At 29.7% G+C, this 24,186-nt stretch overlaps 1 protein-coding gene across 3 annotated transcripts in view; it reads left to right on the top strand.

Annotated features, from left to right (window-relative positions):
• The window catches only part of LOC113512878 (semaphorin-2A), a 398,040-nt gene that overhangs the window by 213,452 nt on the left and 160,402 nt on the right, over positions 1-24,186 (top strand). The window lies entirely within an intron of this gene.

The following is a 24,186-nucleotide window of genomic DNA, read 5'->3' as shown; positions in this document are numbered from 1 at the left end:
CCCCAGATGTTGGCATGACCGACTTCGCTTTAGTTTCGTTTAATTTCCTATCTCTCTTGTCGTGACGTTTATTACTGCCTCACTCACCCACACCTATACACTTTTGTTCACTGGCACTAATAACCATTTGGAATTAATTTTTATTCGCGCCTCTTCGTCTGTTTTCAGACGACGCGACGTTCGGCCGCTTTATTGTTTTCGCATTAATTTACAGTCCGCAGCTGTGGGTAACGCTGATTTCTAAGGAGTTTTTATCTGCTTTGGTATTCTTTCTTTTGTAATTGAGATCTCCTATTAATATTAATTAAAAGTTTTAATAATTGAATGGATTCTCGTTGTTGAGTTTCGTAGACAGTGAATCGCGGTAATAATTAAAATTTGAGAGTTCCAGTCCATTCATTACTCAGTGTCTGAAAATGACAGTTTTTATGTCTAAGTCACTCACACAATCACAAGAGTCATCATTGTTATGGTAATATTACAAAGAAAAAGTAAGTGCATTATATATTCCTATGGTAGAAATCTAAAAAACAAAACCAACCTAACAAATAAATAACAATGTTAACCTTTAAGAAATCACGAACTTAAGGTACAATTAAGAACTTACCGTCGACATAAATAAAACACGCGGGCGCATTCCTGTTTGTTTTTCAAGCAATTACTTAGTAGAGGAGAAATATTTGCACATAAACTTATACAAGTTACGCGTTTGAATGTAAAACTTGAAGTTAATTATAGAGCCTCTTCATCCTTCAACTTTTGAGATGTATTAAAAAATATCAAAATCAACGTTGAAAGTATTCTTAGATATAGTTAAGTACACAAATACAAGTTTCATAACAATATAATGTACTCGTTTTAAAAATTTGCTGGAGCACATTTCTAGTAGATTTCAATTCCCCGAATGAAAGATAAAATGGAATAGGTACTCAAGTTTTTTGTATATTGTTATAGTAACATGTTATTATTAATATTAGCTTTAAAACCTTTTTTGTTCATAGTTTTGCTAAGATACTTTTCATTTCATAAGAAGTTCACTTTTGCTAAGATAGATTAACTATCTAATTGAAAATGACTATAATCATAAAATAAGATACTGTTATATATTCCTTTATCAATATCTATACTAATATTATAAAGAGGAACGAGTGCCGTGTGGTCCCGGCATAGAATAATATCAAATGTCATAAGAGGCAACTAATGGAACTTAATAGTCGAGGGATGGGCAGCAACATCTCTCTTAAATCGTTATCAAAGTGTAACTGTGGTTGCCAATCCGCCTGCCAAGTGTAACAACTACTGACAAAACCCCCCCTTTTGTGGGAAGTGTATAATTAGCAATGGACAGTCAACGACTGATATAATCATGATGATGCTGATTATAAAGAGGAAAATTTTATTTGTTTGTGATGGATAAACTCAAAACTTAATCAACTTATAGAAATTTATTAGTAACATTGTCAGCGATTAACATAGGCTATATATTGTTAAAAAAATTGGATGTTCCTACGAAATTTACTCGTACAATAATATAACCCAAAGTATTAAAAACTTGCCAATAATAGCTACTATAAAATAATAATTTATTTTTGTACCTATCCACGTGAAGCCGGAGCGAATCGCTATTAAATGATAAAATAAAAATTAGTGACATTTAGTTATGTATATATGCAACTTTTTTTTGCAACTTAGAATAGCAAACAAACTGACGGCCCACCTGATGGAAAGTGGTAACCGTCGCCTATAGATATGAACAGTACCATGGACATAACAGAGTATACTATTTCGCCCATGATACTCCCCATGTGTTGCCATTCCTAAGGATTCAGGTGTTATTCCTCTGTAATTCTGTACCCTGTAAATTCACTGCCATTTCCCACATAGTTACATATATGTGTAAGTAATTATCTAAAAGTTACTGCCTGTCATTGTATAACTGTGGAAAAACACCGGTTTTATACAGGTCTATGAGAACTTATATTTAGCGATAAACAATAATTGACAGAAATGATGATAGACATAGAATTTGGCATATGTCATTCAAAGCCTCCACAGTTGAAAGAATCATTAAATGACGTGAATCCAATATAATCATCTATTATTAGAAAATCGTGACTTTATAATAGTCACGTTAGCATAAAATAAATCACTCGCATCACACCACACATCAACATGTCAGATGCCTGAAGACCAGCAGATCTAGTGCTCCCAATTAAAAGTATAGATTGGTCTGTCGACGACAAATGGCCAGATCGTATGTTGTCGGAAGTTTTATGTTCTCCAGATCAGTTCATGGACATCGCATGAATACAGGACGATTTTATATCTGTTTTTATCTAAAACTTCTATAATTCACCATCTCTCTCACACAGTTTATATTTTGTTACTAATTTTATTAATATATGTTTGAATTTAGAATAATATTTTTTTCTTAATGACTCAATATTGGCATATGTCCATAAAAATATTTCGAAAACTTACTTAGTTTTACTAGTAACTAATAATGAATTTATCAAAAATTATATCTATAATTAAAAACATTATAACATTATGTTTTAAATAAAATAATTATTTTATTAAAAATATGTATGCATATATAATTAATTTTATTACTGATACTTTATAAGCTTAACCTATTATTACCAAATTTAGCGTATACGTAACATTTAAGATGGAGCTTAGAAGGATCACGTGAAGTCGCAGGTAAAGACTAGTATTATATATATTTGATTATTCATTTTATATTAAGAAATTATATTAATTCACATTTATTAATAATATGTTTAGATGTTATTATAAAATCTTTATTGTACTGAATTAATTATGTATTGTGTAGAGTTGTATGTTAATATTATAATTTATAGAAATTATTCATATCATTATTTATATATTTTAAACAATGTCTCTGAATATGGTACTAACCGAGGTACCAAGTACGTTATAAATTTCTAGATAGCCCAACTGCAGGAGACCATTACACAAGATTGGTTTTCGCTAGAGGCAATGCAATAGACTATTTAGATTGATAATATAATATTGAATGCATACACAAACACAATGTGTTTAGTGCGATAATACCGGTGATTGCTGACACTTGGTGGAACTATAAAATATTTGATATCACGTACTTATATGTATATAAGTGAAAAAACTACAAACCGTGGAAGTACATGTATTTTATGGCTAATATAGTCACTATGTGTTTATTCTGTTTATACTAGAAATTTCTGGCATTTAATTGTTTAGAATGAATTCATCTTATTAGTTATTCTATTTTTTGCTATTGTATACTATTTTTGTCCTATTCTTAAACATTATTTTATATGATTTGATATGCCGAAACCGTTTACATGATCTGGCTACTTTCATTTGTTTAGATATTATCTTATTTTCTGATATTGCTCACTAACTTAGATTACATGTTTATTTTTGTTATTTACTTAAATTTCTTACACTGTATAATTATGTTAAAGTGAATGCTGTGAATACCTATAATAGGCATGTGCATTAATATTGTATTGTATTTAATGTTGTTATACCTATATGTTACAATGCAATATGCTGTTGGTGTTCCTTAAATAAATAAATAGATATTAATGTTCATATATTAATGTTCAGTTAAATTTTGTTAATTATAACGTTATATATATAAGGTTATTAAATTTTGCCCTTATTTAGTTAATGCAAAATTATAACAGTTAATTCAACAAAAAATCATTTTTGATAAAAAGACAGACAATTCATGAGAAAATTATAGCTGTAAAAATGCTCATACTCATATTGAGGCAAATAATTTTCCATTTCATTCTTTACCCTCCAAGCACAAAACGTAAATCTAACAAAGATTCTGAGGAGCTTTTACTTAACTTTTACGACGACGCCTGAGTTTAACGGTTAGGTTTAATTACATTTGTACTGTTCTGGGTAATTTCATGCCTCGCCTTCGCATTTTGGTTACATTGTTTTAAGTTGATATTCTTCACATAAAAGATATAGCCACTTCTCTTCTGCTCGCTCAAAACTAATTTGGCTAGCAGACATGGAAATTACAAAGTTCGGAAGATGTTACATGGACAACAATATTGCAACAATTTGTACAGTTAAATAAATTTTAGATTAACTATCGGCCTTTTGCGATATGAATTATATCCCCGATATCGATATCTAGACAAAAAGTGTGAAAAGACACTTTGATATTAATGAGTTAGAGTCATCGTCAGACTATTTTTTTTTAATTAGATTTATACCAAAATTACAAATGTTTTTTAGCATGTTAGAAGAAAAATACATCGTCTTTTTTTTAACATGCCAAAAAGTATTGTAATTTTTAAAATACGGCTTTGTTTAGAAACACTCTGTTCTTGTTTGCGAGGGGCTGTCCCCGTTGGGGAGCGATTTGCCACTAAAACAAATGACGCGCTTTGCACGGCCGATTGACGACTCGAACGCGGACAAAATTGCAGTTATACACATCGGTCTCGAGGATTGTACAAAATATTTTTATCTTGCATGCAAAGGACATCATAGCCATTTGATTTTGTTATTGCAATTAAATTGGATCAGCACAGACATGGTTTTATTTATGAAGTTTTCCTTTTACATCTGTGGAAAACAACATGTGAGATGTTTATCCTATTGAAAATTAAAAGACGAATTAAAAAAAAAGTCTGTATACACAGAATTGGAATTTTATAAACATACTGTGTTCGTCATTTCTGACAATTCGACTTTATTCAAATGTCTTCTTCAGATGACCATACGGCGCTTTATATCGTAGCGTCTCGTCTCGCACTGCGGGCTACAGTTCGCATATTCCGTGAAGACGTTGATGCGGGTAGGGGTGGGGGGCAAAGATGGCGGTTGTAAGAGACAATGGTGCTGTCAGAAATGAGTCGCTGTATCTATTGTAACTATATTAAATATATTATCAATAAAATAACACTTGTGGCAATCGGAATACCTTATTCTATCACACAGAAGGAAGGGATTGTTAGTAATAATTACTAAATCCTGATTTGCTAGCAATATACCCAATTCGATATCTATACGGTCCTCCTGGAACTCGTCGTGGTTAATTTCTACGGAATTTACTGTGATTATTTATTTTTAACCTAAACGTGTGTACCGTTCTTTTTTCATTCATAATAAAATATATTAAAAATCAAGAATGTATCAGTTATTAATAATCTCCCATAATTAAGTCAAAATGTGTTCTCTATTTAATATTTATACCTACGAAGTCTCTTTAATCGAAAATAGAAATTAGGACTTATTTCACACAAACAATAGTCAACATCTTCTTCATAGTCGAGTAAAATTAAATTCTCGCTGCCATAAATATTGTTGCAACATTCTTAATTTATACATTTCAGATGGAATGACATAGCGCGATAACACTGTTTACCCAAGAGTCGGAAACACAAATGTCCTGAAGGAAATGAAGGGAAAATGTACGTAGAACGAGAAAAAGCCTCCCCAGAGAGTGCAGGCGTGATGATTAACGTCCTTTACACGATGCTATTGTGCCAACTTGTTATTGTTTGTTGCGTACACGTAAATAGTTTTATTTGATTGTCCCTGTCCGCCTTTGAGATTATTAGTATCGAGGAAAATGTCTCGGCTCTGACGCGGAGTCAAATAGCTTAAGTCTGTATTTGACTTTGCTCTAGAACCTTAATCAAATAATTACTATTGAATAGTAACTATTATGAGTTATTGTAATTATTTATATCGGCTTTACTCACGTTTTTATTTCAGGGATGCCTGACTAATTCCAAACTCGATAGGAAATAAAACTAGTTGAGTATCTCCGAATTTAAAGCGTGATTAAATCAGATATAAATAATTACAAAAAATACTGTTTAGTTAGTTCTGGAAACAGACTTATGCCAATTAAAATAATCTCTTAAAAGTTTTCGACTATAATCATTTTTTATTCACATTATAATAATATTTTATAATACATTTTAGGTCATTACTACCATTTTCAATTATAATCTATAAATATATAAAAATACTTAAGTCAAAGGAAACTTCATAAAAAGTAAAGAAAAAAGTAATTCAAATCAGAAAGAAAAGCAAAAGAAATTAACTGTCAAACTTCAAAACCGAGAGATCAAGAGGCCTCCGCTAAGAACAATGGCAAGAGATCTCATTTCAACCCCAAATTCGTTTCCGATATTCAATAAAGCGCTTCAAACGGATCACATAAAACTCCTATAGATATTTCGTTGTACATATAACGTTTAAATATCGATATGCAAACGTGTTTTCGTGAGAAAGTCGATTTACTCTGGCCTATTTATATTATCCTTCCCAATTTACTGGCGTTCGACAGCTTCAAAACATCTATCGGACGTTTGAGTTAGGGTTGGAAAAACATCTTTACCGTCATTAAAGGAACCATAAACCGTGTATTACTGTTTACCCTAAATACAGAAAAGAACATTTTTTTTTTATAGGTAATGGTATATAACTAAATAAAATTGTAAAGAGTGATGCAATGGGCATCATATCCTATAACGTTTGCGGTGTTTTTAATAAACTTGGAAAAGATAGAGGTCTCTATTTATATTATTATATATGTATATACAATATATTTTACCTACTGTATTAATTTTTCACAGTCTTTAACCCAATCAATATTGGTATTATTATTATCATGATTGCAATCGCTGCTTTTATTTGCGGAACAAAAATCTACTTATTGCGGAATAAATTATAATATGTTAAAACTAATACGTTTATGAAACATCTCGACCTTTATTATGGTATTATTCGTTTTAAAACTAGATAGTGAGATCACTAGTTGATAATTTTTGTTATGTGAATAGATTTTTCTAAAAAACATTTAGTTCATGTGTCTTTAGGTACTAGAATTCAGTAAATATATTATTGAATACAAGCCATTGACACAAACATTTCTCTGCACAGCTGCAATCTAATTCCAATATCGACTCAGCGACTTCAAAAAGAAGATTTTCAATTCATCTTTTTTTTATGTGTATGTTACACGATATCTTCACCAATTCTAAACCGATTTGTATAATTTGTTTTGTAAACGATACGCTCCACACCCGTTTTGATATCAAATTAATTTTATTGCAATTGAAATTACTTTTTTGTAAAACAAAATCTTCCTTCATACAAAAATATATTTAATAATTGAAACATTCGACACAACCCTGTATGGTGTACACCATACAAAAGAAAATGAGATCGTTGTTAAGCTTAATTCCTCACGGGATTGAGAAAAAAATGAATTTCACTTTAGATTGAACCAGATTTTTAAATATTAAATTAATACATCGTTTATTAAGAGACTTCTCTATTTGTCTGCAACAGTAAATATTTAAATTATCGCTAAAATATATTATTTTAAAATGTTATCCTTATTCTTATTAACATTATAAATATAAAAGTGAGTTTGTTCGTAACGTAAGTCATAAATTGAAAATTTTTTTATGATAAAATTTGGCAAACATACAACATAGAGTTATTTTTTATTCCAAAATATGTCCAGATCACATGCATAGTTTTGCAACTAACTAAACATGTTCGTTAAAAGAGCAGTTTTTTAATATTTTTTTAAAAGTATTAAATACTAACTAGAGCAGTTTTTTTTGTAACTTGATATATAGGATATTTCCTAAATATTTATTTCATTTATTCATCTCTCACTCTACATCCTCACACATTTTCATCATTTTACGTTTATAATTGCAGTATTTTGTAAATTGACAAATAATGCAGGTCTTTGCAAGACCTGTATAAACACTTTTAAGAAGCGACTAAAAGTACAAAAAATACACCAATGGAAATTAAAAATAAAACCCTATACCAAACCAAATGAACACCATGGTAATAGAACTAGTATCTTCCACCTTTGGGGAGAGACTCATGCCCACAAGTGGGAAGTTGTATCTGAATTATGGGGTAATATTTATAGTAGGTACATATTGATCACACATCAACGTTTTCGGATATTCGATATTTTCCTTTGATTGCTGAAATATTATCACGTTGTAGAGAAGACTTATGAAAATGTATTTGGAATGAAGTTATTGCTCTATTCTCGAGTTCGTGAAATATGATAATATAATATTACAATATAAGTTGAGCTTCTTGTGTTGTATGTACGTATTATGTTACTAAACGAAGCATTTACTTTTTACAAGAATATATAATTGATATTATATTTTTTAGCTGATCCTATTTTAATGTTTGTATAGCACAAAATCTTTTGCTAATACGTTAATGATTTTTTTACGTTTATTTAAAATTTAGTATACATATATTTAAGTTAAGGAAGAATATGCGTACTTTTTATCCCAGCCAAACATATTGTCACGCAACCAAAGCTACGGTTAAAAACTGGCATATAATATCTTATTAAGTAATAGATATACAGCCGTCGTCCAGTAAACGATGTTTGAAATATATATAAAGAAACTCTTGCCTCCAAAGAAATCCTCATAAAATTAGATATAATAAATGTAAATAATAAAGTGTTTAATTCTATTTTATACTTCTCACAATCCCATAAATCAATAAGTAGGTTCGTAGCGAGCGATTTATTCGATTTGCGGTCACCACGTGCCGCTCCTGAACTAGGGTTAGGTAATGCTACTCTTAATGTATTCTGGAACGCAACCTGGCCTTTCAATATCATTCGAAACGGAACCGTCTATGTGGAAAAAGGAGCCGATTACCCTTGTTTACGCACAAAATAAAGTTTTCTTCTCATTGGCTCCGAGATAAAGCAGGGCAGAGATTAAATTCGGGTCTTGTTTGCAGTGAGACCCGCGCGCCCCATGTAAACGACCCCAGTACGGAGTACGGAGACAAAATATCATTTGGCATAGCCTAATGGCCTCTGAAGAAAGGTTGCTCTACGACTTCTTATTTGGTGTCTTGTAATGAGTTTTGTAAGGGTCCTTGCTATGCAGCTTTGATGTTAACACAGTATGAAATAGGTAATCATAATTTGAAATTAAAACTGCTTATTTCCGCATATTTAGGTGTTTCGCTGAGGGTGCTAAGAATATTATTCTAAAAAGAATTTCATTCAAATATTTTTTTTTATAATCTGGTAGGTACTTACATAACAGAATGGTGTTGGTGAATTTCGGCACGTAGTAGAATTTGGAATTATTAAAAATTAAAGAAACATTTATTTGCTTAATCATGAATGTAAATTGAATTGAAATAAAAAATTAATATAATTATTTTACTGCATCCAAAGATTGTCTGGAAGAAATCGCTCTTAACGATACGGCTGTCCATTGTTTTCTCAATGTAATCTTATGGAAGAAGAAATAAAGAGTATCTATCTATCTATCTTTAAGTATTAATATAATAAACATTTGAATAATGATATGTAAATGTTTAAGCAGTGTGCAAAAATTTATAGAAAAGATAGTATCTATAGAATAATATCTTTAACAATTCATATATAAGAAAAGAATAATGCAAAATTTCAATAATCATATTGTATAATTTTTTTTATAATTTTATTAGTAAAAAAAATAAAAAGTATAATTTGATAATAAAAAATAATGTTTTTTAATTGAAAACAGTAGTACTCTACCACGAGTTTATCCCAAACTAAAATATTTGTAATTAAATTCAAAAAAAGGAAACGAATATTGACTTTGTAGTGTAAATCCTCAAACCTACTCGAAACGCTAAGGTAATCCTGTCACTTTGAATTTGGTTTCAGCACCCAATACTTTCGTCTTTTTACGTTGGTAATACTTTGTAGGGTTTACGGTGACACCGAAACTAAAGGACCGTTCTTTATTTCCTACAAATACTATCTGCACTGTACTGTTTTTGTCGAAAATTTCATAAAATATTAATCAATTAAACATTACATTTCTGTTAAAAGAAAAAACATAGATAAATTACTGAAAAAAATATTATTCATAATAATAATAAAATAATATTCTAAAATTGTTAATCTCTGAACAATTTTGGAAAAAAAATAGCATTTGAAAAGGCAACGAGTACGCTAGTATCTATCAAAGCCTTTTCATTATTAATACATAAAATATACAACCATCAAACAAGATATAATGATGATGAAAATAATAGTAGATATATATAAAAACCAAATCGCTATGTTTTTATATCAAGGGCTAAATGGCTTTTATCCATAATCCTAATTTAATATTATTATAATTTAACGATAATTTATTACAATACTAGCAATAATATACAATCATTATAGTCACCATTTATCATTATGAATGAAACCTTTGATCTTCCATTAAGAGATCTTGTTCCACTATATAAGCCAAGTGAGTTTCGATGGATTGTATTTAGTAACTAATCAGATTATAAAAGTTTTTTCGTCGCCCAAATTCTTTCGAATTAGCTTAACTACCGTAATCTAGCGACAGATACCGATAAATACCACCACATACGACTTAATGTAGTCACCGAAGTATAGTAGAAAGGTAGTATATATACAGAAAACAAAGTTATGAACAATATTACAATACAAAAAAGTTTTATCAAAGTGTATACACATGGCATGACAAAATATATCGATGAACAACAAGATATTATTTCGTAGTCACATTAAGATGAAAATATTTCAATTTATAACGCGGGACCATATGTTTATAGGTAAAAAAATATAAATTTTATCTAGCGTAAACAGTATTTTGTGCTATCATTAGTATACCGGTTGAGCGTACTTTGCGCATTGCAGCACGGTGAGTGGTATTATACACTGTTTACCACATAAAAGTAAATAATGATGCATAAACTACCTTTCCATTTAGTTGTGTTAAAATTTGTGTTTATGCAAAGTTTTGGAGTAATAAAATAGTCGGTGTTTTTTTTAATTATATTTTATAATTATTATAAAATATAATTAAATAAGCGTGGCAAAGTTTTAATTGAAAGTATTTTTAGACAGTTTTGCCATTTGTAAACTATATAGCAGTACATAAATTCAATAGAATATACCAATGAAGGTAGCAATATGAATCAAAGAAGCTAGGTGCAAAAAAGGCCTTATTTTTTGTCGTTCGCGTAGCAGTAACATGTAACAACTACGCGAACACAAGCTTGTGGTTGAGGTATATGAAATAGTATCAATTTGAAGAGAAAATTTTGAAATTTGAATAAAAATCAAAAATCACATCTAACAACCCTGGTCGATCATTATGTCCCAATCACACGGCCGAAGTCGCGGGCACAGTTTGTATAGAAATATATTAAAATTTACTATAATACCAGCGTAACAAAGTGTCTCATAAGATGAAATATATTATTGTTTGATATTATTTTCCGATTTATAATATCATGTTCCAGGAAGGGACAACAAACAAAAGGAATTGAAAATGGTTTCTGCGTTTACGGAATTCCGAAAATGTGCCTCCGTAAGATGTACTAGATAGGTAGATATGATTACATCTAAACAGTGGTCAAGCCCGCGGGACAGCGATATGATCCCCAGTCCCTTAAGAGACCGCGACCCTAATTCGACGTGGGCCGACTACCAAATCGGATGTCGATTATTTAATCTTTGCTAGCATGTCTTACACGAGTTTTATTTGTTGTAATAGTGTATGTGTACATAGAGATTACATATCTAAATATATATTAAGATATTTATACAGAATGAAATTAAATCTACCCATGTTATGGAATATAATAAAATGTATATTAAAAAACATTAATTTTGAGACAAAAAACTAACCACCTCCCGTACTAACTGAACGTGCCGTGTTAGAGACACAAAAAGTTTGTCGTTTTTCAACCCATTATTTATTAGTGAAAATGTTTAATTTAAAAAGAAGCTAACGATTTCAATTTATTTTTATTTTATTTTTTTTATTTTATTGGCACATAAAACAGATTACAACCATAAGAAACTTAAGTAATAATTACATTTGTGATTCGGCTAGGTAATAATCCAATTATATTATGTGCACAACTTGAGTAATACATTAAAAGAAAACACATAATATAAAAAGAAATAATTAAAATGTTATATAAATATATAAAAGATAAAACTATATAAAAAAAATTCACTCTATATATGAATACAAAGTGATTTCTTTATTAGACAAATGCATTAAACCTAAGAGACTTATATAGATTTTTAAGTTTTATAAGTAAATTACAATATAAGATATATCTTTTAATAATCACACGGTGTTTATCATAATAATTTACTTGCTCGATATATTTTATGTTAGTACTAATAAAGCATCAGCTAAAATACATAATAAAACGAAATCACTCTCACCGCGTCTATCTCTCTGTATGCGCTAATCTCAAAACGTACGGATCTAATTTAATTCCAGTTTACAAATCGCTATTCTGAATAATTAAAATTCGTGAGCCGAGTGAGTTAGCTACTTTATTATTTAGCACTTTATTTATAGCTTTAAGTCAACTTCAAACTTCTTGATATTAGTGTTGTCTAATAACCGATTTTCAATTAATCGATACTGTTCACTCGGAATAAATTACATGTGGGCTTAATAATAATATCAATGTAATCTATTTATTTTTCATAGAAACACCAATAGCATATGCATTGTGACGTTTAAAATAAATATTAAATATAATACAATATTACTGCCTACAAAAGGTATTCACACCATTAATAATAACACCATAATCTATAATAACAATCAGAACTTTTAAATAATTTAATCGATTATAATCGTATAATGTAGCAATATTATCAGTTAATTGTTAATAATTGATTATTTCTTATATCGATTAATTGATTAGATAATTAATTATGGATAACCTATGATAATGACATTAGCGATTACATAATCGATTGTTAGACTATCCGTGGCCCTAATTTGTAATTTATCGATTCTATTTTACAATATTATTTGACATGAAGATATGTTTATTTTCTTCTATTGCTTTGATGACGCTAATATGTGTTGTTAGATTTGTTGTTAGTTGTTGGATTTTCTTCAAGACTCCAATGTTCAAAGTTTTTCAAAAAATAAACTAAAACGTTCATTCAAAATGACACATGCGGTATCATCACTCAGAATATATGCTTACTAATTAGTGGTTTTAAAAAACTACCTATAAAAATAAAATAAAAATGTTGAATTATAGTTATTGTGGGTCCATACTGTATTGTAATCCTTACTAATATTGTAATTATGAAAGTGAGTTTGTTTGTTAAGTTGTTTCTTTATAGTGTCTTAACGGCTTATCCAATTGTTATAAAATTTAGTGTACACGTAATATATAAAATGTAAAAGAAGGCTTTATAGAAGGCTCTATAGGCTTTTTATCCTGGTCATGCAGAAGTTGAAGGTAAAAACTAATTATTTATATTGCCTTTATTCAAGTATTATATCCAGGATTGTCACTTATGAGCGCAGTTCACGGTTCGCACATCGAGAATTAGACGGGCATTCGCGAATTTAATACGTGGAAATAAAATTATTCTTGTTCATACTTCAATAATTAATTTCCTACGACATAACTTGAAACTCACTGTTTGTATCATCCACTTAAGTACAAGTTCTAATAATTTCAATTAAGAACATCTAATTCAAATTTCAACTTTAAAAGTTTATTCATAGAAAACAAAATAGGTAGTGTATATGTTCTGAAAACTTTCGAATAAATAATAAATATATTGTTAAAACAAAAGTTTTTAGTACGTATTAAATTGTTTTCTGTAAATAAACTTTTAACGATCGTGACCTCCATTAAGTGTTTAATATGAATATTCTTTCTCGATAATTTTCTTTGTTATTAACACTAATTATCACAATTCAATTAGGGCTATCACACACGAGTAGTAATTTCCCAACGGCTGAAGATGGGCATCTCGAGCAAGAAGTCAGGCGGTATATAATTATCTAAAAGTTCTGGAAAAAATGTTTATTTACTAATCTAATTATATTAACAAACTATACATCTTGACATTATCCGATATTTAATCTTTAAAGAAAGAGGATTATTAGTAATGGTGACTAATATCCCCATTTAATAACATAATGTACCAATTCAGATTGACTTCCAAACAATTCCTTCTGATAGACATTTTGGTTAATTCCTGGTGGTCCTATGTAGTCACAATGATCCAGTTAACCTGACTCTATCCTCGACTATCATCAATCACAGTTATCCGCCAGCGTAAACAAATATCAGTGACAGGATTGTTATTCCATTTACATCCATTTAAAAAAACATCTAATACTTAGCGACTTGTTCATCGCAAATATAAATAGCCCAAGAACAACAATGAATAAGCAATGCGACTAACAGCTAATTATTATTGTTCTAGAATAACTTGAAGTGAATGGTGGCATTGGATTAACTACTCAGTTCGAATAGAAACTTCGCCGAGAGCGAGATCATTCTCTCTAATATTCAATTTAACTTTGACACTTCTCTCATCTTACAAAACCACTGTCAGCTCTTCAAGTGTAAGATTTTGGATGGCTTACTTTTAATAATCATTAACAGTATAATTTACCGTAACATGGTATACATACGATGTCTCTTGATTGTATCGCTACGATATAACAGGAGAACAATATTAAATTTCCATATAGGTCCACGATATTATCATATTGTGGACGCTTACGATATAGTCGCGAAAGATTAAAAGCATTTGCATACAATTGCACATATATTACTCTCCTATTATATCGTAGCGGTAAAATCATAGAATATCGTGCCGTGCTACAGTAAATTACATACTGCTCATAATTTAACGATTATTTTTAACGAACGATGACAAGAAGCTTTTCAATTTCTTTTTTGTGACGCGCGATAAATTTGACGGACTTTAATGATTTTTTTAGTCGAAAGATTTTACCCATCTGAATTCTATGTAAATTTTATCACTATAGAGATTTTATAAAAAAATACATATATATAAAATATTGCTAAATATAAATCTAAATAAATAGACAGACACAGACAGGTTTAAAATACAACAAACATAAATGAATATATATCATTAAGAAATATTATTGTGTAACTACATACAATACATGCGTATATATCAAACATTTGATGAACTAATCATAAACTTGTGCCATACGCCGAATGGAGTCGCAAGTTAGGTAACAATTTACTGAGGGTAACTAAGTCTTAACAACTCCCTTTGAATATAAAGGCAAGCTAAAATAGATTATTGAGTAGTATTCGTATGCCCGTATATCATAATAACACTTATATAGATATTCCACACTATACAATGTCTCAACCCTTCTAATTTATATTATTATTGTTACAAGTATTTCAAAATGAGATCAATGTAAATAGATTTTTTATTCATTCCACCGTCTGCAAAAAAGAGGATATTTTCAATTCAATTGTACTTTTTTATGTTTGTTACCGCATAACGCCGTCGTTTATAAACCGATTTGGGAAATTATTTTTTGTCTAATACTTTTAGATTGGTCCCGTCAAAATCGGTTCAGTAATTTAGTCTTTAAATCAAAATAACTAATTTTGCTACAATTGAAGTCTGTTTTTTGTGGAATAAAATCTTGAATTATTTTATTAATATTGTAGTATGAAAATACACAACAGCATACATCATTTTTAGATTACTAAAAAGAACCGAAAACAGATCTCGATGTTGATACTTACATAAAAACATATTTATAAAATAATGCCAATAATTTTGTATACCTGTTTTACACGATATCTACAACAATTCTGAAATAATTTTGAATATTTACTGCTCTTTACAATTTCTGTATTTTTTACAATCACGATTTTTGCATAAAAACCTACTTTATACTTAAAGAATTGAAGAAGTAAGATTAAGTACAATCACTTCATTTAAAATAATAATCATCAAAATTAATCAATAATTTACTAAAACATGGCGTAACAGAAAACAGAAACGAATTAACAAACTTCTTCTTTAAAAGTCGCCCGACAATGTTTAACATATACTGTCACTTAAATAACAAATTATCCCAAAACTAGCCCGCTGTACATATTAAAGTACAAGATCATATCGAAAATAATATAATACTGTGTTAGTAACGATACTAGTATATGCAGTTCTCTTGCAGATTATAAACTAATTAAACCGCATTTATTTTTTCTTCTTGAGAGAACATAACCACTTTCTTTATCCTTTGACCATGGCGTGTGTGCCTGACAGGCAATTTTCTGCAATATTATAATGTGTTTACTTTCCTTTACAACGCTTCCTATATTACTAGTATAAAATTATTTTTCATACGCCTGGTATGCAAATTATTTTATCTACACGATCAAGCATATCATAACATACAGGTGAACTAACCTCCTTGTTCATAAATAACTATTTTACCTATTGAACTGTTTTGTCTCTTTCTTTTGTGCTAAATTCTCAGTTTTAATGAGTGTCAAAACAGTGTACGAGTATAAGTTAAAATAGGTTTATAGGAAGTTTTAGTTTTTATGAATGAGGGAGTATAGTAAATAGCCACTATATCCCATTAAAGCTTGCAATCTTTACTCACGTATGTTCGATGCTATAATTTGTTGATTGTAATTGGTGAGTTATTATCTTGAATCATTGACTTATTTCGTTTTCATAACTCACTTTCTAAATCAAAACATACCACCCCAATGAACTTCTTGGCAGCGGAATTAATAAATGTGATAAGGATAATAAGACCAGGTCCATACTGTAATGCCACTCTCGGTCCGCTATCGGTTTCATCATCATCATCATTACAGCTATTATCCGTCCACTGTTGGACATAAACCTCCCCATAGACTGCCATAAAGAAAGGTTCGGAGCCAACTGCTATCGGTTTGGTAAAATATTGTTACGTAAAAATCGATGAATGTATTCACACAATAATCCAGTTCCGTTCCAATCAATCTCAAACTGTTTATACTGACCATACCGCAAGCGGAGCAAAATGCAGCCTAATGGTGCAAACTTAAAAACAAATACTTAAGCTCTAAATTATGCAAACTATGTTTATATTTAAAAAAAAACATTGATTTGATCTCAATTGAATGAATGAATGAGTATACTTGTATTTCTATTATATAATATAAGAAATAGCATAAAACATAAGAAATAGACTCATTTCCTTGAGTACAATACTTGTATAAGTATTAAACCCACTCAATTCTGTATTTTACTCTGTTGGTACAGTGTAGCTTCGTTCTTCAATTACTTAAAATAGAATTGGAATTAAGTTTAGATAATATCATTACATAGTACAAAACAAAGTCGCTGTCGCTGTCTGTGCGTCCCTATGTATGCTTAAATCTTTAAAACTACACAACGGATTTTGAAACGGTTTTTTTTAATAGATAGAGTGATTAAAAAGGAAGGTTTATATGTATAAAACATGCACAATATAATAAAAAAACACTGATAATTTTAGAGGTTTCTATTGTGGTGCTATGTAATGTGCACCCGTGCGAAGCCGGGTCGGGTCTCTAGTTACAATATATATATATATAAACTATTTTATAATTTCCAAATTGTAGAATTATGACTGAGTACCTTATGAATGTATATCATTCATTATATAATATAGAAACATGCTAATGTCATCGTAATCATCATTCTTAACAGCTGATTAGAGGTTTTTTCCCATAATAGAAGAATTAATATTCACCTCATTGTGCTAACGCCTAAGGGTACCACGTTGGTCAGTTAATTTAGTAAAAGGTTTTAAGTTGCACTTATGTGTAGTATAGAATCTCCTAATTGTTTCTTTTGTGATAAAAGAGCGGTCACACATTATACCATTACTCTCTCATTACACAAAAAATGAAGGGAATATATTTTAGTAAAACATCGTTGAAGAAATATCATTTAAGTCACTACAATTACAATAGAACAAGTACTTAAACGAATTAAATGCCTTTCCCTTTTCTTATATTGAAGCGTACGTTTACTTGAAGAAATAAAAAGGTATACCTGCAATTTTCTTTGAGCAACGTAGATCAAACTTGGTGCACTTCCGAGTTGTCTATGTTCGCCCAGTATTGGCCACGTATCAGTATATTTTCCGGACGAGTACCTACGTTTACCTGTAGTGTGTGTGTGTAGATTTTAAAATGAACAGACATGGCATGTTGATAATATACTCATAGACGTACCTATTTCCATGCACTTTCACAATTTCATACAGAACAGAAGGATAATCAGAATACTATGTATTTTATTGTCTTTTCACTGTGTATTGATTCAAGTTGAAATTTAGCATGGTTGCATTATATATACTTTCCATATACTGCAATATGAGTTTTTAAATCATCTATTTCTCTATACAATAACTGAAAGGAATATCACAGAAATCATACGGAAAAAGCATATATTTTTCCCGATTGAAGTTTGTTGATGAATAAAATGAAACATTTTTATACTTATAATATGTAATTCAAATTTAGAATATTTATTTTTAGTAAAATAGACACCCAACTAATTAGTAAAAGATTTATAAAAAAAATATAAATAAGCAATTAGGTATTGAGTACACAAGTTTGTCAGCACACAATTTAGGTTCTTGACGTTTATTGTAATGTTTCTATTCTTATTACCCTAAAAAATATATTTGCACCGCTACTCCTCTCACTCCATATTAACAAAGACATTTAATTATTTTACTGGATACGTATTAATTGTATAAAAAAGCAATTTACACTATGTTAACTCTAAAATATTCCCGTTGTTTGATACAGATAAAGGGCAGATTTTATTAAGTTAACTCTGGCATTATAGACATAATTATATTACTCTATTTCAGACTGCCATAGCCAATTTGGCGTAATGAAATTCATTATACAAACGTTTTCTTCTTTGATAACTTATAAAAAGGGTTTTCTAGGAATAGACTTTAATATTAATCGCTAGAATTAGCGTAAAATAAATAAAATAAACACACGATCGCTTGAAGCTATGTTTTCTGACCTCAACTTATTATTATGTATAAAAAGATATTCGCCTAAATACTAATAAATTAACAAATTTACGCAACTGACCAGAGACGGTATATACCTATTATATTTACATAAACGTATTTGAGTTAATTTTCTCAGTATAAATAAAACGAATTAATTTCTACATTTCAAAAAAAGAAAGTTTTGATTGTGACTTAACACTTTCTGTCTTTGTGCGTGTTATGTAGCAAATTCACTAATCTCAAATCAGTTTTAATTATTCTTTATATATTTACTCTTGTGTTAAACCCATATTAATAGTGTAAGCATTGACGGTACTATTTTTATTTGCGAAACAAAATGTTAACAAAGGACTCCATATTCTAAATTCAAATATTTTAAATCTAAAGTACTTATCAATTAAACTTTAAATTCGTTGTTTAAATTTCGTTACTAACTCAATTTCAGTAATTATCAAACACTTGGCTCTTTTATATTTTATTTTTACATTTTAAGTGATAGAACATTTATTATTAACGTATATACAATTCAAAATAATCTGAGGTTACAGTAATAGTACTTAAAATTAAAATTTTAAAACTAAAGGGAGGTCACTTGAGATATTCTTTCTTAAGGCTGTCATATCGAACTCAGTCGGACATGGAAGACAGTTTTGGTTTCGTGATTTCGTTACTATTAGGGAGGCCGAGTCGTTCCACGTTTATTGTCCGAGATACGAGTGGATTTGTGGAAGCAATTTCCTTTATACATTTTGTTTTGTCCTTTTTCCTGCAGTTTGATGGTCCACTCTGTGAGTTGTAGCCCGACTTCGATTTAGCGAAACTACCTCAATCGATACCGATAGACCGATACGCATCGCAAGCAGTGCCTTCGGGTAGAAAGAGAAAAAAAATAATTATACAACCTGATCACGTATCTCAGATTGAACGAAAACTAATTTAGCACCGAAGTTCTTTTCACAAAAATTAAACATTACCTTCTGTTCCGTTGTGTTACCACCCCTATTTATCGACAGGAGGTACCGGCTCGAGTTTTATATCGGAAAGCCATCGTGGACGTCTGATTACTAACAAAGGAAAATACTGATTACTGGATATAATAATAGTAGGAATATCTACAATATTTGCTAGATTGCAGAGTTTTGTGAAACTTGTCTAGGTAGATGCGATCAAGAATGTTTCAATATAAATCATTTTATATTTTATTCTTAACTTTATCCTTACTAATCCTTACTAATATTATAAATGTAATTTTTTTTTTTATTTTCTATCTCTTAACGCTTTATTGGCTTAACCAATCACTGTGTAATTTGATAAAACACATATCATCTTTATGAGATAAAGAAGGATATAGGCTACTTTTTATCTTATTTAGTAAATATATCACGCGAACAAAGTCGCGGGTCTTATTATAGTACCTTCGCTTTCAAGAGTAGCAATGGTCATGTATGTTCATAGCAAGTTCTGAACGTGATACTATAATCTGTGACTTTCACGGTGTTGTTCATCCCCTACACTATTCCATTGTATTTCATTACGCTTAGAAACTTTTATTTTCCATTTCCTGTAGTATTAAATAATATCTCATTCTACGGGTACTTTGGATACCGCATTTATAAAGATATATATATATATATATATATATATATATATATATATATATATATATATATATATTTTTTACTGCTCTTTACAATTTCTGTATTTTTTACAATCACGATTTTTGCATAAAAACCTACTTTATACTTAAAGAATTGAAGAAGTAAGATTAAGTACAATCACTTCATTTAAAATAATAATCATCAAAATTAATCAATAATTTACTAAAACATGGCGTAACAGAAAACAGAAACGAATTAACAAACTTCTTCTTTAAAAGTCGCCCGACAATGTTTAACATATACTGTCACTTAAATAACAAATTATCCCAAAACTAGCCCGCTGTACATATTAAAGTACAAGATCATATCGAAAATAATATAATACTGTGTTAGTAACGATACTAGTATATGCAGTTCTCTTGCAGATTATAAACTAATTAAACCGCATTTATTTTTTCTTCTTGAGAGAACATAACCACTTTCTTTATCCTTTGACCATGGCGTGTGTGCCTGACAGGCAATTTTCTGCAATATTATAATGTGTTTACTTTCCTTTACAACGCTTCCTATATTACTAGTATAAAATTATTTTTCATACGCCTGGTATGCAAATTATTTTATCTACACGATCAAGCATATCATAACATACAGGTGAACTAACCTCCTTGTTCATAAATAACTATTTTACCTATTGAACTGTTTTGTCTCTTTCTTTTGTGCTAAATTCTCAGTTTTAATGAGTGTCAAAACAGTGTACGAGTATAAGTTAAAATAGGTTTATAGGAAGTTTTAGTTTTTATGAATGAGGGAGTATAGTAAATAGCCACTATATCCCATTAAAGCTTGCAATCTTTACTCACGTATGTTCGATGCTATAATTTGTTGATTGTAATTGGTGAGTTATTATCTTGAATCATTGACTTATTTCGTTTTCATAACTCACTTTCTAAATCAAAACATACCACCCCAATGAACTTCTTGGCAGCGGAATTAATAAATGTGATAAGGATAATAAGACCAGGTCCATACTGTAATGCCACTCTCGGTCCGCTATCGGTTTCATCATCATCATCATTACAGCTATTATCCGTCCACTGTTGGACATAAACCTCCCCATAGACTGCCATAAAGAAAGGTTCGGAGCCAACTGCTATCGGTTTGGTAAAATATTGTTACGTAAAAATCGATGAATGTATTCACACAATAATCCAGTTCCGTTCCAATCAATCTCAAACTGTTTATACTGACCATACCGCAAGCGGAGCAAAATGCAGCCTAATGGTGCAAACTTAAAAACAAATACTTAAGCTCTAAATTATGCAAACTATGTTTATATTTAAAAAAAAACATTGATTTGATCTCAATTGAATGAATGAATGAGTATACTTGTATTTCTATTATATAATATAAGAAATAGCATAAAACATAAGAAATAGACTCATTTCCTTGAGTACAATACTTGTATAAGTATTAAACCCACTCAATTCTGTATTTTACTCTGTTGGTACAGTGTAGCTTCGTTCTTCAATTACTTAAAATAGAATTGGAATTAAATTAATATCACTACATAGTATAAAACAAAGTCGCTGTCGCTGTCTGTGCGTCCCTATGTATGCTTAAATCTTTAAAACTACACAACGGATTTTGAAACGGTTTTTTTTAATAGATAGAGTGATTAAAAAGGAAGGTTTATATGTATAAAACATGCACAATATAATAAAAAAACACTGATAATTTTAGAGGTTTCTATTGTGGTGCGATGTAATGTGCACCCGTGCGAAGCCGGGGCGGGTCGCTAGTTACAATATATATATATATAAACTATTTTATAATTTCCAAATTGTAGAATTATGACTGAGTACCTTATGAATGTATATCATTCATTATATAATATAGAAACATGCTAATGTCATCGTAATCATCATTCTTAACAGCTGATTAGAGGTTTTTTCCCATAATAGAAGAATTAATATTCACCTCATTGTGCTAACGCCTAAGGGTACCACGTTGGTCAGTTAATTTAGTAAAAGGTTTTAAGTTGCACTTATGTGTAGTATAGAATCTCCTAATTGTTTCTTTTGTGATTAAAGAGCGGTCACACGTTATACCATTACTCTCTCATCACACAGGAAATGAAGGGAATATATTTTAGTAAAACATCGTTGAAGAAATATCATTTAAGTCACTACAATTACAATAGAACAAGTACTTAAACGAATTAAATGCCTTTCCCTTTTCTTATATTGAAGCGTACGTTTACTTGAAGAAATAAAAAGGTATACCTGCAATTTTCTTTGAGCAACGTAGATCGGGCACTTGGTGCACTTCCGAGTTGTCTATGTTCGCCCAGTATTGGCCACGTATCAGTATATTTTCCGGACGAGTACCTACGTTTACCTGTAGTGTGTGTGTGCAGATTTTAAAATGAACAGACATGGCATGTTGATAATATACTCATAGACATACCTATTTCCATGCACTTTCACAATTTCATACAGAACAGAAGGATAATCAGAATACTATGTATTTTATTGTCTTTTCACTGTGTATTGATTCAAGTTGAAATTTAGCATGGTTGCATTATATATACTTTCCATATACTGCAATATGAGTTTTTAAATCATCTATTTCTCTATACAATAACTGAAAGGAATATCACAGAAATCATACGGAAAAAGCATATATTTTTCCCGATTGAAGTTTGTTGATGAATAAAATGAAACATTTTTATACTTATAATATGTAATTCAAATTTAGAATATTTATTTTTAGTAAAATAGACACCCAACTAATTAGTAAAAGATTTATAAAAAAAATATAAATAAGCAATTAGGTATTGAGTACACAAGTTTGTCAGCACACAATTTAGGTTCTTGACGTTTATTGTAATGTTTCTATTCTTATTACCCTAAAAAATATATTTGCACCGCTACTCCTCTCACTCCATATTAACAAAGACATTTAATTATTTTACTGGATACGTATTAATTGTATAAAAAAGCAATTTACACTATGTTAACTCTAAAATATTCCCGTTGTTTGATACAGATAAAGGGCAGATTTTATTAAGTTAACTCTGGCATTATAGACATAATTATATTACTCTATTTCAGACTGCCGTAGCCAATTTGGCGTAATGAAATTCATTATACAAACGTTTTCTTCTTTGATAACTTATAAAAAGGGTTTTCTAGGAATAGACTTTAATATTAATCGCTAGAATTAGCGTAAAATAAATAAAATAAACACACGATCGCTTGAAGCTATGTTTTCTGACCTCAACTTATTATTATGTATAAAAAGATATTCGCCTAAATACTAATAAATTAACAAATTTACGCAACTGACCAGAGACGGTATATACCTATTATATTTACATAAACGTATTTGAGTTAATTTTCTCAGTATAAATAAAACGAATTAATTTCTACATTTCAAAAAAAAAAGTTTTGATTGTGACTTAACACTTTCTGTCTTTGTGCGTGTTATGTAGCAAATTCACTAATCTCAAATCAGTTTTAATTATTCTTTATATATTTACTCTTGTGTTAAACCCATATTAATAGTGTAAGCATTGACGGTACTATTTTTATTTGCGAAACAAAATGTTAACAAAGGACTCCATATTCTAAATTCAAATATTTTAAATCTAAAGTACTTATCAATTAAACTTTAAATTCGTTGTTTAAATTTCG

The sequence above is a fragment of the Galleria mellonella genome, unplaced genomic scaffold, assembly GCF_026898425.1.
Source record: "Galleria mellonella isolate WM207_F2 unplaced genomic scaffold, CSIRO_AGI_GalMel_v1 utg23, whole genome shotgun sequence".
NCBI lineage: Eukaryota > Metazoa > Arthropoda > Insecta > Lepidoptera > Pyralidae > Galleria > Galleria mellonella.
Note: the sequence above shows the minus strand (reverse complement) of the source record. Positions and strands in the feature narration are given on the sequence as shown.